Genomic DNA, 13,067 nt, shown 5'->3' on the forward strand with positions numbered 1-13,067 from the left:
AAAGACGAAATTTGCGGCTCACGCGCTGACCCTTTTTTTTGCCCCTTGGTCGTGTCGGCCTGTGTCGGGCTTCGAGAAAGACGGGCCGGCCGCCGGGTTTGAGTGGGCGCGGCGCCGGAGGATGTGCGCTTGCTTAAATTTTCTGCCATTTTTCCGAACGCCCATCCGCGTCTTGGTCATTGGTCACTCCTCCAGACTCCAGTGGAGGGCTGAGCACGGGGGCAGCGCGTCGGACCGGCGGTGAACGACTCTGATCATGCGAAAACAGTGGACACCCAGCGAGCATTGCGTGATCCAGTGGTCGTGAGTTCGTGACTGATCGAGCGGATCCGCGACTCCTGCAGGTGTCAGGGATCGGTTTCCTGTTTGGTGCACATCCCTTGCAGCGGCCAGCGGGTGGGTAGAGGGATGGACGAAAGGTTCGGCTGCTTGGGCAACCGGGCCGGGGCGCACGAGCACAGCCGCCGGAGCCCAGCTATGCCCAGCAGGCCAGCACGACGGCATAGTAGCAGCCCAAAATGCCCTGAGACTGATACGGGCCTATAAGTTGGAATGTGTTTGCCATGCCCAAAATGGCCCGAGACTGATACGGGCCTATAAGTTGGAATATATATTTGGCCCAGGCGGTTTTTTATTTTTTTTATTTTTTATTTTCGTTTTTTACAAAAATATATTTTCGTTTTCAAAATTTACAGCAATATACCCCCGCTGCCCCGCAGCAGCGGAGAATTTACAGCCAAAATTTTCGCGGAGAATTTGCGCTGAAGCCCCCTGGAGGACCGGTCGCCTGACAGCGGGGCGGCAGGCCCCGGCCGCCCGGTAGCGGAGAGACCGCCTCCCCGGCCCTATATAAGGGATTGGCTCCCCCACCCCCTCATTTGCCTCACTAAAAATCCAGAAAAAAAAGAAAAGAGAGGGAGGGAGGGAGAGGAGGGGTGAGGGAGAGGCAAAGCGGCGAAGTCCTATCGGATTTTCAAGCCGGCGACTGCAGGTAACCAAAATTTTCTACACTTTACAAATAGATTATGTTGTAATTATTTTTGTTGACACGGTACATTAGCAATCAGTTACTATAGTGAGTAAAGTCAAAACCAGATTTCTAGTTTAGGTGTAGTTACTTGTAGTGATTAGCGTTGACACAGTAGATTAGCAATCATTTTAATTAATGTTAGTAGTGATTAGTGTTAGATTAAGGATTTAGGTTCGGTTATGTATGGATATGTATTTGAACCAGATGGTAGCATGTAACAATATAATTTAGATGTGTGTGATTGTATTGCATTGTTTTGATCTTACGTGGTAGGTATGGCCGGGGTTACTCCTGCGTTGCTGGAACCAACAATAGACTCGGGTCACCGGTCCTTTCTTGCTGTGGTTCAGCACCAACAACTCAACGTGCTGCATCCACATCCACCTGCAGAGTTGGTTCCTGTAGACTCACTATGGGTGCCCAGGTGATATGTCGTCTATTTTCTGTTTTCGTCCATTATACATTTCGTTATATAATGTACTAACGTTTGTGCACTATATGATGCAGGCTGAGCGCGGCTGGTCTTCTTACTGTGGCTCGTCTTGCTGAGAGTGCCTTGATGAAGCTAGACAGGTACAACTTCCTACAAAACGATGTGTTGATGCATTTTATAGCTTTGAAATACCTCATGTGTTTCTTATTCTCAATGTTCGTACTTCATTGCAGCCGGACCTATTGGCAGCCGATGCTGATGACTAAAGCGTGACTAGATCACTCGAGGCATACCTGTTGTGGTTGTTTGGGTACTTCATGTTCAACAACTCACACGGCCACTGTGTGGATAGGGTGCTTGTGCCCTACGCACAGGAGATCGCCAATGCAGATGAGGATGTCATACCCTTATATAGTTGGGGTTCAACGGTTCTTGCATGCACATATCGTGGACTCTGCAAGGCATCACGGCAGAATGATCGCAATGCTGTCCTAACGGGGTGCCCAATTCTACTACAGCTTTGGTCTTACGAGAGGATTGCTATCGGTCGTCCCATGATTGACCAGTCACCATACAAGCCGGATATGTACAGTGACACGGAGGAAGACAGGCCCACCATTGGGACTCTCTGGTACTCTCGACAGGTCTGGACCCGATAAAAGTTTGTATTCTATGCATACTATGATCATACATTGTTCCCTCAATACATTCGTTATGGACACATAATTTTTATTTTTGCAGAAAACATGGGCACATGTACAGACCCGGTGGTCTTATCCTGAGTTTGTTGCGGCATTTGATCGATTGACCCCAGAAGATATTGTGTGGGAGTCATACAGACCTTCGGCTATAGCCACACGTGCACCGCTTGGGATATCTTCGGTTTGCACACAGGACCAGGGCCTATGGATGACTACTGCAGCTTTGGTGTACGACGTTGCAGTTGAGGCCCACTGCCCGGACAGAGTCATGAGACAGTTTGGTCAACGCCAGTCTTTCCCTGTGCGTTCAGCATTGGATCGTGTTCAGCACCACGATCATAGGTAACAAAAACGTATAAGTCCCCATGTACTAATAACGTGTCACTAATTTCTATTTAACGTGCAGTTTGTCAAGGGCTGGACATCCTTTCTCCATCATGTGGGTCACTAGATTACAACCGTGGGTGGCTGCGTGGGATAATACAGACGAGCAGTTGGTTGAGGACACCGGTCCACACACTGAGGCTTCGTTTAGGGCGTACCTGACCTGGTACGAACCTAAGACTCGTTGCCGCTTGACGTATGCTGACATGCATCCACAGCCGCATATTGCGACTTCGCAGGATGGCTATGCACGACACAGGGATGAGGCACTAGCTGGGGCGGTGAGTAATTATTGAAGGCATTTTCAATCTTTTAAGATTTGTGGACTAAGTTTTCTTGGTTGCAGTTCGAAATGTGTAGGTTGCTTGAATTAGATTGCTCACTGAATGTAATGAGGATTCATGGCGGGTCTACGATGAGCATGCCAGCGCAACTCGAGGCCTGGGCCACTCAATGTGATAGAGCCAGAGGCATCCTTCAGGCCTTTGGTACGCGGACGGTGTACGAGGATTCCTACGGATCGTCGCAAGCGTCCACGTCGGTTCCTTATGGTGCCGCAGTGTAGCAGCCTCCCCCATACCACCCATAGTACGAAGGTATGGTGTGATGTTTACCGATCCATATGTTTGTAGGCAATATTTAAGTATGACTCCACACAAGATACGGGTACCCCGGTTCTCAGCCCTATGGATGGTCAGGTGCCTCGCAAGGGGCTCCGTTTCAAAGAACCCAGTTTACCTCTACGACACCAGCTGCAGGGAATTTAGGTAAATATGTGGTGCATAATTTTATTTGCTTATATTTTATGGTCGAAGGCTCATACATTACTATTTACACTTAGGATCCCAACAGTTCACCGGAGCGGGGCCTTCTTCGTATCACCCTATGCCGCCACCAGGAGGATATCAAGGAGTTTATTCCTATCCACCACCACCACCACCTCCAACACAGGGTACATACAATTATTTGTACGGAATTGCATTCACCTATTTAACATTGTTTAAAAAAAAGGTTTTTTGTGATCCATGGGTGGTCTCAAGACAACGACGAGGCCTCCTACGACGACTTTACACGGTTGTTTGCTACGCCTGCCCAGGACGATGATCCCAGCTTGCATACACCTCTGGCTCAGTTACGCCGTCCTTCCAGAGATGTGAGGCCACCGGACCGTCATAGCTGCCCTACAGATCACGTACACGCACAACGTAAGAGAGGTCGGCACGGTAGGGGTGGTTAGTTCTCTATTGTTATTATGGACCTGTCGTCTTGGTTTTCATATTTTGTACTCAAACTTCGTTTATGCTACATTGCAATGCAAGCACACTTTTGCAGCACCAATGAACTGTTAGACCATTATATGTTATATGAATAGTATTACGACAAACTGAGATTTTTTTTTTGAAATTTTGGTGAAGCAAACGAAGGCTGGCGGCCTCTGGGAGGCGGTCACCCCGCTGCCGGGCGGCCTGGGGGGCCGGCCGCTCCGCTACCGGGCGACCGGTCCTCCAGGGGCCTCAGCGCAAATTCTGAGCGAAAATTTTGCAGAAAAGCCCCTACCGCCCCGCAGCGGGGTGACCAGGTCCCGGCCGCCCGGCAGCGGGGCGGTCGAGGTATATTTCTGTAAATTTCGAAAACAAAAATATATTTTTGTAAAAATTGAAAATAAAAAATAAAAAAATAAAAAAACCGCTTGGGCCCAGGGTCTCCATTAGTCCACCTTCTCTAATCCATTGCCACCAGCCCACCACAAAATCGCAAGTGTCTCCGACCCCTGAAGCTAATCTTATAACATCCATTATAAACATTGTCGGTACCCCGGGACCGGCGTATCCCCATCTACTGCGTCTGGGCAAGGACTTGCGTAGTTATCCTAAACTACACACTGAAGAGCAGAGCAGCCGGACCCCTGCGGTCCGGAGTCCACCTCACCGGGCCAACGGCCCCGGACCTGCTCTCTGCTCGGGGGGGGGGGGGGGTCCGGTGACGCCACGTGTCCCAGAGAATGCAGTGCCCGGCGCAGATAGCTTGGGGTCCACGGACCCCCCGGCGCGCGGGGAACCAGCATTTCACCCAGGAGGGGTCCGGAGCCGCCACGTGTCCGCGGGCGCGGGCACGAGTCTTCCGCCGGAAGACTCGCCCACCCACCGCATTTAATGCGGGAGGCTGAGGCGTGCTCTGTCGCCGCAGAGCATGGAGCAGCCTTTGCCAGACTCCACTATTGGTCGCGTATTACCAAGGTGCACAGTGCAGCCACAGGCGCCGCGCGTGCGGTGCACGTTAGTCTGCCGCATTAAATGGATGCGACGGCACGGCCCTTTCCATTATGCCGCCTACGCCGCAAGCTACGCGGCATGAACAGCATGCGTGGCGCAGCCTACCCGGCTAGCTGCAAGCGCCGCACCAACATGACAGGGCAAGACCACGCCGGTCGGAGGGTCTGCGCCGGTCAGTACATCCATGCGGACGAGGCAGTGGGATCCCGGAATAAGATCTTCCCTAGGCGTAGCACCATAATAGCGCTAGGCGTTATTTTATTTAAATACATCCACATTGAGCCCACCTGTCAGGGTCCCAATGGTTATGTACGTGCCTCCCTTTGACTATGAAAGGGGTGCACACGCTAGTCTCAAGATAGGTCGACTCAGACTCTCTCCCTCACACTCTCAGCTCACCAGCTAGAACCACTCTCGAGCAATCTCTTGTGAGCACAGTCAATACAACACACAGTGGATGTAGTGTATTACGCTCCGGCGGCCCGAACCACTCTAAACCTTCTGTGTTCATCGTGTTCTTGCATCTAGATCAGACTAATCCTAGCTACCCGCCGAGTTCATTCTCCCTCAGGACTTAGGCGGGTGCATTCTGCCACCCGGCTGGGTTTACCACCCGACATTTTGGCACGCCAGGTAGGGGGGAAGCTTAGCTAGTTTTAGTTCATCTCTTGCTCGTCTCCATGGTTCGGGTGGTTGAGCACTCCCACCAAGACGACGACGTGGAGATGGTGGAGGGTGTGGCGTCATCCGTGCCACACGCCTCTCGCCTTCCTGCCCCAGGGGTAACTGTGCCCGTGGAGCAGCTACCGATGGCAGCGGCACACATTGCACGCCAGCGAGAATCAGGGCACCCGTCAAAGGCCCCCTCACAAGCTGCAAGCAGCGGGGCGCTGGCGGTAGCTTGGAGTTGCTTTGCAACCCTCCGGCTGCTGCAGCCTTGCCAGACGCCCTGAGGCAGTGGCGGGACGCCATTGACCGTCTCCTCCATCTGGCTCAGGCCTCCCCAGTTCCACAAGGACTGGGCAACGACCTCCGCCTGGCAATGCGGTGGTACCCCGCATCTCCGTGAAAAGGGCGCGAGAACGCCGCCTCAACATCAAGGGCCGCAATCTCAATGCCGACTTGGATGCAGCGGCACCCAAGCTCCCGGGAAACGCCCGGGCACCAGCGGCTGCCCCGGTTGCTGGGGTGGGCTGTGCCGCGCTCGCGGATCATCTCCGCGCGGTGGCCTGGCCGTCCAAGTTTCGTCCACAACTGCCGGAGAAGTACGACGGTACCACTAATCCGTCGGAATGACTGCAGGTGTACGTCACCGCCATCACAGCAGCTGGTGGCAACGACGCTGTCATGGTGAGCTACTTTCATGTAGCCTTGACTGGGCCAGCCCGGACTTGGCTCATTAACCTCACTCCTGGGACGATTCAGCACTGGGAGGGGCTCTGCGCCAGATTTACGGCGAACTTTGCCAGTGCTTATCAGCAGCATGGTGTGGAGGCTCACCTCCACGCTGTGAGGCAGAAACCCGGAGAGACGCTAAGGGTATTCATCGCGCGCTTCACCAAGGTACGAGATACTATTCCTCGTATCTCTAACGCATATATCATTACTGCTTTCCGTTAGGGAGTACGTGATGAGAAGATGCTCGAGAAACTGGCGACGCACGAGGTGGAAGGCGTCACCACGCTTTTCTCCCTGGCCGACAAGTGTGCCAGGGCCGCTGAGGGCCGCGCATGGCACTCAGCCCCCCAAGACGGAGTCGCCGAGGCTGGTGGCTCCAGAGCTACCGTCCAGGGCGGTGGAAGAAAAAGAAGAACAAGAACCGCGGTCGCGGGGGGGGGGGGGGGGAGGGGGCAGGCTGGAGCCCCAGTTGCTGCGGCAGTAGCACCAGCTGCAGCAGCGGCAGCTGGGCGCCAGAATGCGAACGGTAAACACCCGCGCCCGCAGGGTGGCAATGGTGGTTCATGCCCAATTCATCCCACCGCTCGCCACAGCGCCGCTGACTGACATGAGATCCAGAAACTCGCGAAGTGGGTCAGTGGGCGGCGGGAGCAGGACTCCAAGGACGGCTCGCCCCCTCCTCGCCAACGGCCTGGCAAGGAGAAAGCCTCCGATAGTGAGGCCGCTGCCGTGGAGAAGGGGCTGGGGTACCAATCCCCTGCTCGAGAACTAAAAGGCGTCTACAGCCATGGCAACACCGACACTGGCGAGGACGAGCGCCGCAAGAAGTTGTACGTGATGTACGACGGAAGCTCGAAACTCGTCTCCCGGAGAGATGTCGAGACCCTTCGCCGAGAGGTCCTCTCGGTGAAGCCGGGGGTCCCGAGGGCGGCGCCTCACCACAGGTGGAGGAACACCACCATCTCCATCGGGCCATCTGACTGCCCGGAGAACATGGCCGGGGCTGGTGTACTACCTCTAGTCATCGCCCCTGTCATAGCCAACATCAGGCTCTATCACGTGCTGATCGACGGTGGGGCTGGCCTCAACGGCATCAGCTATGCAGCGTTCAAGCAGCTGCAGATCTCGGAGTCCAAGCTGGCTCCCTCTCGCCCATTCTCAGGAGTGAGCCCACACCCGGTGTTCCCTCTGGGGAGCATCATTCTACTGGTCACGTTCGGGACTGAGGAGAACTTCCGCACGGAGAACGTCCAGTTCGACGTCGCGGAGGTAAACCTCCCGTTCAATGCCATCATTGGCAGGCCGGCGCTCTACCGCTTCATGGCCATTGCCCACTATGGGTACTTGGTCTTGAAGATGCCTTCCCCTGCCGGTGTCCTCACCGTGCGGGGTGACCGCACCGCTGGCGGCGGAGGCTGCATGCTCCGAGGAGGATACCCCCTCCACCTCGCGAGCCAGGGCGCCCGCAAGGGCACCTAAGGTTCAGCCGTCTGATCCGGATAATGTACCCGTGAAGACCGTGCAGGTCGGAGCGGGCTCCTCCAGGACCACCCGCATCGCGGGAAACCTGGAGGAGAAATAGGAAGACGCGCTCATCACTTTCCTCCGGGCAAATGTGGATGTGTTCGCCTGGGAACCGTCACAGATGCCCGGGATCCCCAGGGAAGTGATCGAGCACCATCTGAGGATCTACCCCGACGCCAAACTGGTACGCCAGAAACCTCAGAAGTAGTCCGTGGAGCGGCAGAACTTCATCCGTGAAGAAGTCTGCAAGTTGTACACGCTGGCTTCATCGAGGAGGTCCACCACCCCGAGTGGTTGGCCAATCCGGTCGTCGTCCCAAAGGCCAACGGGAAGATTTGGATGTGCATCGACTACACCAGCCTCAACAAGGCATGTCCCAGAGACCCCTATCCTCTTCCACGTATCGATTAGATTGTGGACTCCACCTCCGGGTATGACCTTTTGTCTTTTTTAGATGCTTACTCTGGTTTCCACTAGATACAGATGTCTAGGGAGGATAGGAAACATACTGCTTTTGTAACAGTGGATGGACTTTATTGCTATATTGTCATGCCATATGGACTGCGGAATGCCTTACCCACGTTTGTGCGAGCTATGAACAAAACTTTCTGTAATTTAATTAGAGATATAGTTGAGGTATATGTCGATGACATCGTAGACAAAATTAAGGTAGGGTCAACACTAGTCGAGGACCTGTCCCTCGCCTTCGACCGACTGCGCACCACGCGTACGAAGCTGAATCCCGAGAAGTGCGTTTTCGGCGTCTCGGCAGGGAAGTTGCTAGGTTTCCTGGTCTCACATCGAGGCTCGAGGCAAACCCAGCCAAGATCAAGGCGATCGAGGCGATGAGGCCTCCTGGCCGCATCAAGGACGTACAGAAGCTCACCGGGTCCTTGGCTGCTCTTAGCCGCTTCATTTCAAGGATGGTAGAGAGGGCTCTCCCCTTCTTCAAGCTGTTGAGGTCCGGTCCATTCTCTTGGACTGAAGAGGCTGAACAAGCCTTCCAGGAACTGAAGCAGCACCTCACATCACTGCCAATATTGGTGGCTCCAGAGCCAGGTGAGACGTTGTTTTTGTATCTTGCTGCGTTTGCAGAGGCGGTCAGCATGGTGCTGGTGGCTGAGAGGACAGAGCAAGCCCGCCAGGGGGACACTGGGGTCCCCCCGGCCAAGGATGATGGGCCGGACCACAGACATGGTGGTCCGGCAGCCAATCCTCTGTCTGAAGGTCTGAACCCCGGACGTGGGGGTCCGGAGGAGCCTCAGCCCAAAGGGAACCCAGAACCGCTGGGGCCCAAGGACCTGACGTGCTGGACAAGAGCGAGCCGGACCCGGTGGCCAGGGTCCGGACCATCTAGAAGCCAGTCTACTATGTCAGTGAAGTCCTCCACAAGGCAAAGACCAGGTATCTTGAGATGCATAAGCTTATCTATGCCATACTTATTGCGTCCAGGAAACTGCGCCATTATTTCCAGGCGCACAGAGTTGTCGTAGTGACCTCTTATCCACTGAGAGTGATCTTACACAACTCCAATGCCACGGGCAACATCGCCAAGTGGGCAGCAGAGTTGGCTGAGTTCCAGCTGGACTTCCAGCCCCGCCACGCAGTCAAAAGCCAAATCCTGGTTGATTTCATAGCAGAATGGACTCCTTCCCTAAGCAATTCTAGGGGTCCGGACCTTAACGCCGGACTCCCAGAGCCGGAAGTCAGAACACCAGTCTTCACCAAGCCCCACTGGACACTCTTCTTCGACGGGTCCATCCGCAAGTAGTGGGCCGGAGCTGTTGTGGTCCTCATCGACCCATACGGAGATCAACTGAAGTACATGGTACACCTTGAGTTCAAGGTCACCAACAATATGGCAGAGTACGAGGTTTTGATCTTTGGCCTGACAGAAGCCCTATCTATGGGGGTCCGGCAGCTCCTTGTAAAGTGAGATTCTCAGCTGACCATTAAGCAGGTCCGAGGGGAGTGCAGTTGCAACAATCCCCAGCTCGCAGCATACCTCATACATGTGAGGAAGCTCGAGAAGGACTTCGACGCCTTGGAACTGCAACATGTTCCCCGTGAATTCAACTCAACAGCAAATGACCTCTCCACGAGAGCATCTACCTGGGCACCCGTGCCCTAGAGCGTCTTCGAAAGACGGCTGCTGAAACCTACCACCCAGCCTGCCGAACTGGGTGAAGGGGATCGATCTAGCACCTCGAAGCTAGCGATCCCGGCGGCAATCCATCCGTGGAGCCCGCCAGGGGTCGTGTGCGCTACCGAGGATCCTGGAGACCTCATAGGGCCACCCCCAATTACTCATGGAAGTCCCGATGCATGGATCTCTGAGATCCGGTACTACTTGAAAGACAATATCCTTCCTGGAGATGATGTAGCCGCTGAGTACATAGTACGATTGGCTAAACGCTACGCGGTGGTAGAAGGGGATCTCTACCGCCGTGGCGCTAATAGTATCCTCATGCGGTGCATTTCCCGGGAAGAGGGCCTTGAGTTACTCGCGGAGATCCATGGAGGCGAGTGTAGAAGTCATTCCTCATCTCGCACGCTTGTTGGTAAGGCCTTTCGGCATGGCTTCTACTGGCCGACAGCACTCCAGGATGCAGCTGAGCTGGTAAGGTGCTGCAAAGCATGCCAGTTCCATGCAAAGCAAATACACACACCGGCTTAGGCTCTACAAATGATCCCGCCCTCATGGCCGTTCGCCGTATAGGGCGTGGATATCCTGGGGCCGTTCCCCCGGGCCGTCGGCGGGTACCGGTTCCTCTACGTCGCCATTGACAAATTCACAAAGTGGCCGGAGGTTACCCCTGTGGTGAACATCACCAAAAGATCAGCAGTCGCATTCCTCAAGTCCATTGTGTGCAGATTTGGCGTCCCAAACCGCATCATCACGGACAACGAGACCCAATTCAAAAGCAGACTCTTCCAAGAGTACTACGAGGACATCGGCATCCAGCTATGCTTTGCGTCCGTAGCACATCCCCACAGCAATGGACAAGTCGAGAGGGCAAATGCAGAGGTCCTCAGGGGACTCAAGACCCGCACCTACAACTGCTTGAAGAAGCATGGTGCAAGATGGGTTGATGAGCTTCCGTGCGTGCTATGGGGCAACCGGACCACGCCCAGCCGAGCCACCGGAGAGACACCATTCTTCCTGGTCTACGGGGCCGAAGCATGCCTTCCCCCGAAAATCCACCTGGGCTCACCACAGATCCAGGCCTTTGATGAAACCATGTAGGAACAATTGTGGCGTGACGACGTAGACTTCATTGACGAACGGAGATGGCGAGCAGCAATCCGCAATGCACGCTATAACCAGGTGCTTAGGCGCTATCATCAACGGTTCGTGCACAGTAGGGAGCTCCGGGCTGGGGACCTGGTCCTAAGGCGATTCCTGAACCGAGTAGGGCTCCACAAACTCTCCCCCAGCTGGGAGGGTCCCTTCATGGTGACAGAAGTATGCCGGCCCAGATGCGTCCGCCTTGCCACAGAAGAAGGAGTGTCGCTGCCCAACCCGTGGAACATAGAGCATCTGCGTAAGTTTTACGCTTAGACAGAGCAGGAAATGAACTTTTCCTTTGTAATAAGATAGAATCAGCGTTCGGTCCAGAGCCGTGGGGGTCCGTCCTCATAAACCCGGCCTCTGGCGTTCATCGTACCACCGGCTAGCATTAACGCGCGGCCCAGAGCGATAGAGGCCCGCCCTCATAAACCCGGCCTCTGGCATCCATCGCGCAAGCCATGTATATCAAGTTGCAAAGGAAAGATTTGCTCCCAGTCCTGTCTTTGTGTCAAATTTTATTTTGCATTTCGATTCACAAACTTTTCCCTTTCTGACCCCCGCGCGGACTTCCACCCCTATCGTTACAACCAAGATCCGAATTGAGTTGCCGGACTGCCGTACAGGTCCGGACCCCCTTTCTGCCGGGAGAAGGGTCTGGACCCCTAGGGACCCACTCTGGAGAGGGGGTGCTTGTTTCCTGGGGTGCTCTGGAGTCCTGTGTAGCCGCTTTGCCTGGTTCCGTACCCTAAGCCTACACACTCCACCACCCTGTAACGAGTGCTCTAGTACCCGGAGCTGGGTAATTAGGGGCCCGGACCTCGTTCTAACTCAAGGGTTGGCTTCCTAACTTCTACACGGCAAGTCCGGTTGCATATCTCAAAGGATCGAGTACGACAGACTGACCTCCCCCACTGCTAGGAGGGGTCCGGAACGTCGGGAACCTGGTCCGAAGAAGAGGTGCTTGTTTTCTGCTTGTCTACGGCAGCAGACGACCCGTTGTACGTGCCCTTATGGTTATAAACGTATAATCATTGTAAAGTATATTTGATTACGAATCCAATCATATAAAATTTATATTATAAAAATAAAAAATTATTGGTTAAAGATTATAAAGTTTGAATCTTGATATGCGTGTACGCCTTATAAAAGTAGATGGAGGGAGTAATACTCTAAAAAAATTGTGAAAGATTAGAAAAGCATGGCATGCAGATTTCATTTTGCACCATAGGATTATTTGGAATTAAGAGCTACTCCCTCTGTACCAGAAAACAAATCATCCTGACAATTATAGGACAAATTAATAAAAAAATTGAAATGACCATATTTACTTCTATTTATTACTCATATTTGACACTAATTAATTCTTACATGCACCTACACTTTGTAATTTGGATAAGATGATTTGTTTTTTTGACAAATTTCGAATCTTGGAGTGATTTGTTTTTTTTAGGGCGGAGGGAGTATACATTTTTAATTCACTCTCATTTCACAAAAACGAGACATGCCAATTTTTACCATCTTTATTTTGCACCAATAAATTTCATACTAGTAGTACGTACTCCCTCCATCTAATTTTCTAGGGCGCACGAGCAAAATCTGTTTTTATGGGCAGTGCTGTTTGGTTGGGGAGCCAACCGTGATGGAGCGGCTCTATCTTTGTTTGGTGTCCCACGGAGCGAATATTCGCTCAATATTCGGGACCGGCTCGCTCCTCCGAAATGACATCCCACTTCAACATCGTCTCCTTCCATCTCGAGCTCGCACCAGCCTCTCCCCGCGATGACTGCCTGCTCGGAGCCGGACCTCGCGACTCCTGCCTGCCCGGAGCGCATGCAGCTGGGCGGCGACAACCCCAAGCTCTGGCTCCCATAGGCGTGCGGAGATGAATCAGGTGCGCCCGGCTTCGATTTGGGCAACAACGCGATGAATCTGGCAGAGACGCGGCGTATCAGGCGGCGGCGCAGATGAATCAGGCAGTGGAGGACCGATTTGAATGGTGGCTCGACGAATTGGGCGGCGGCTGCTACGAATT

This window comes from Panicum virgatum, chromosome 5K, assembly GCF_016808335.1.
Source record: "Panicum virgatum strain AP13 chromosome 5K, P.virgatum_v5, whole genome shotgun sequence".
Taxonomy (NCBI): domain Eukaryota; kingdom Viridiplantae; phylum Streptophyta; class Magnoliopsida; order Poales; family Poaceae; genus Panicum; species Panicum virgatum.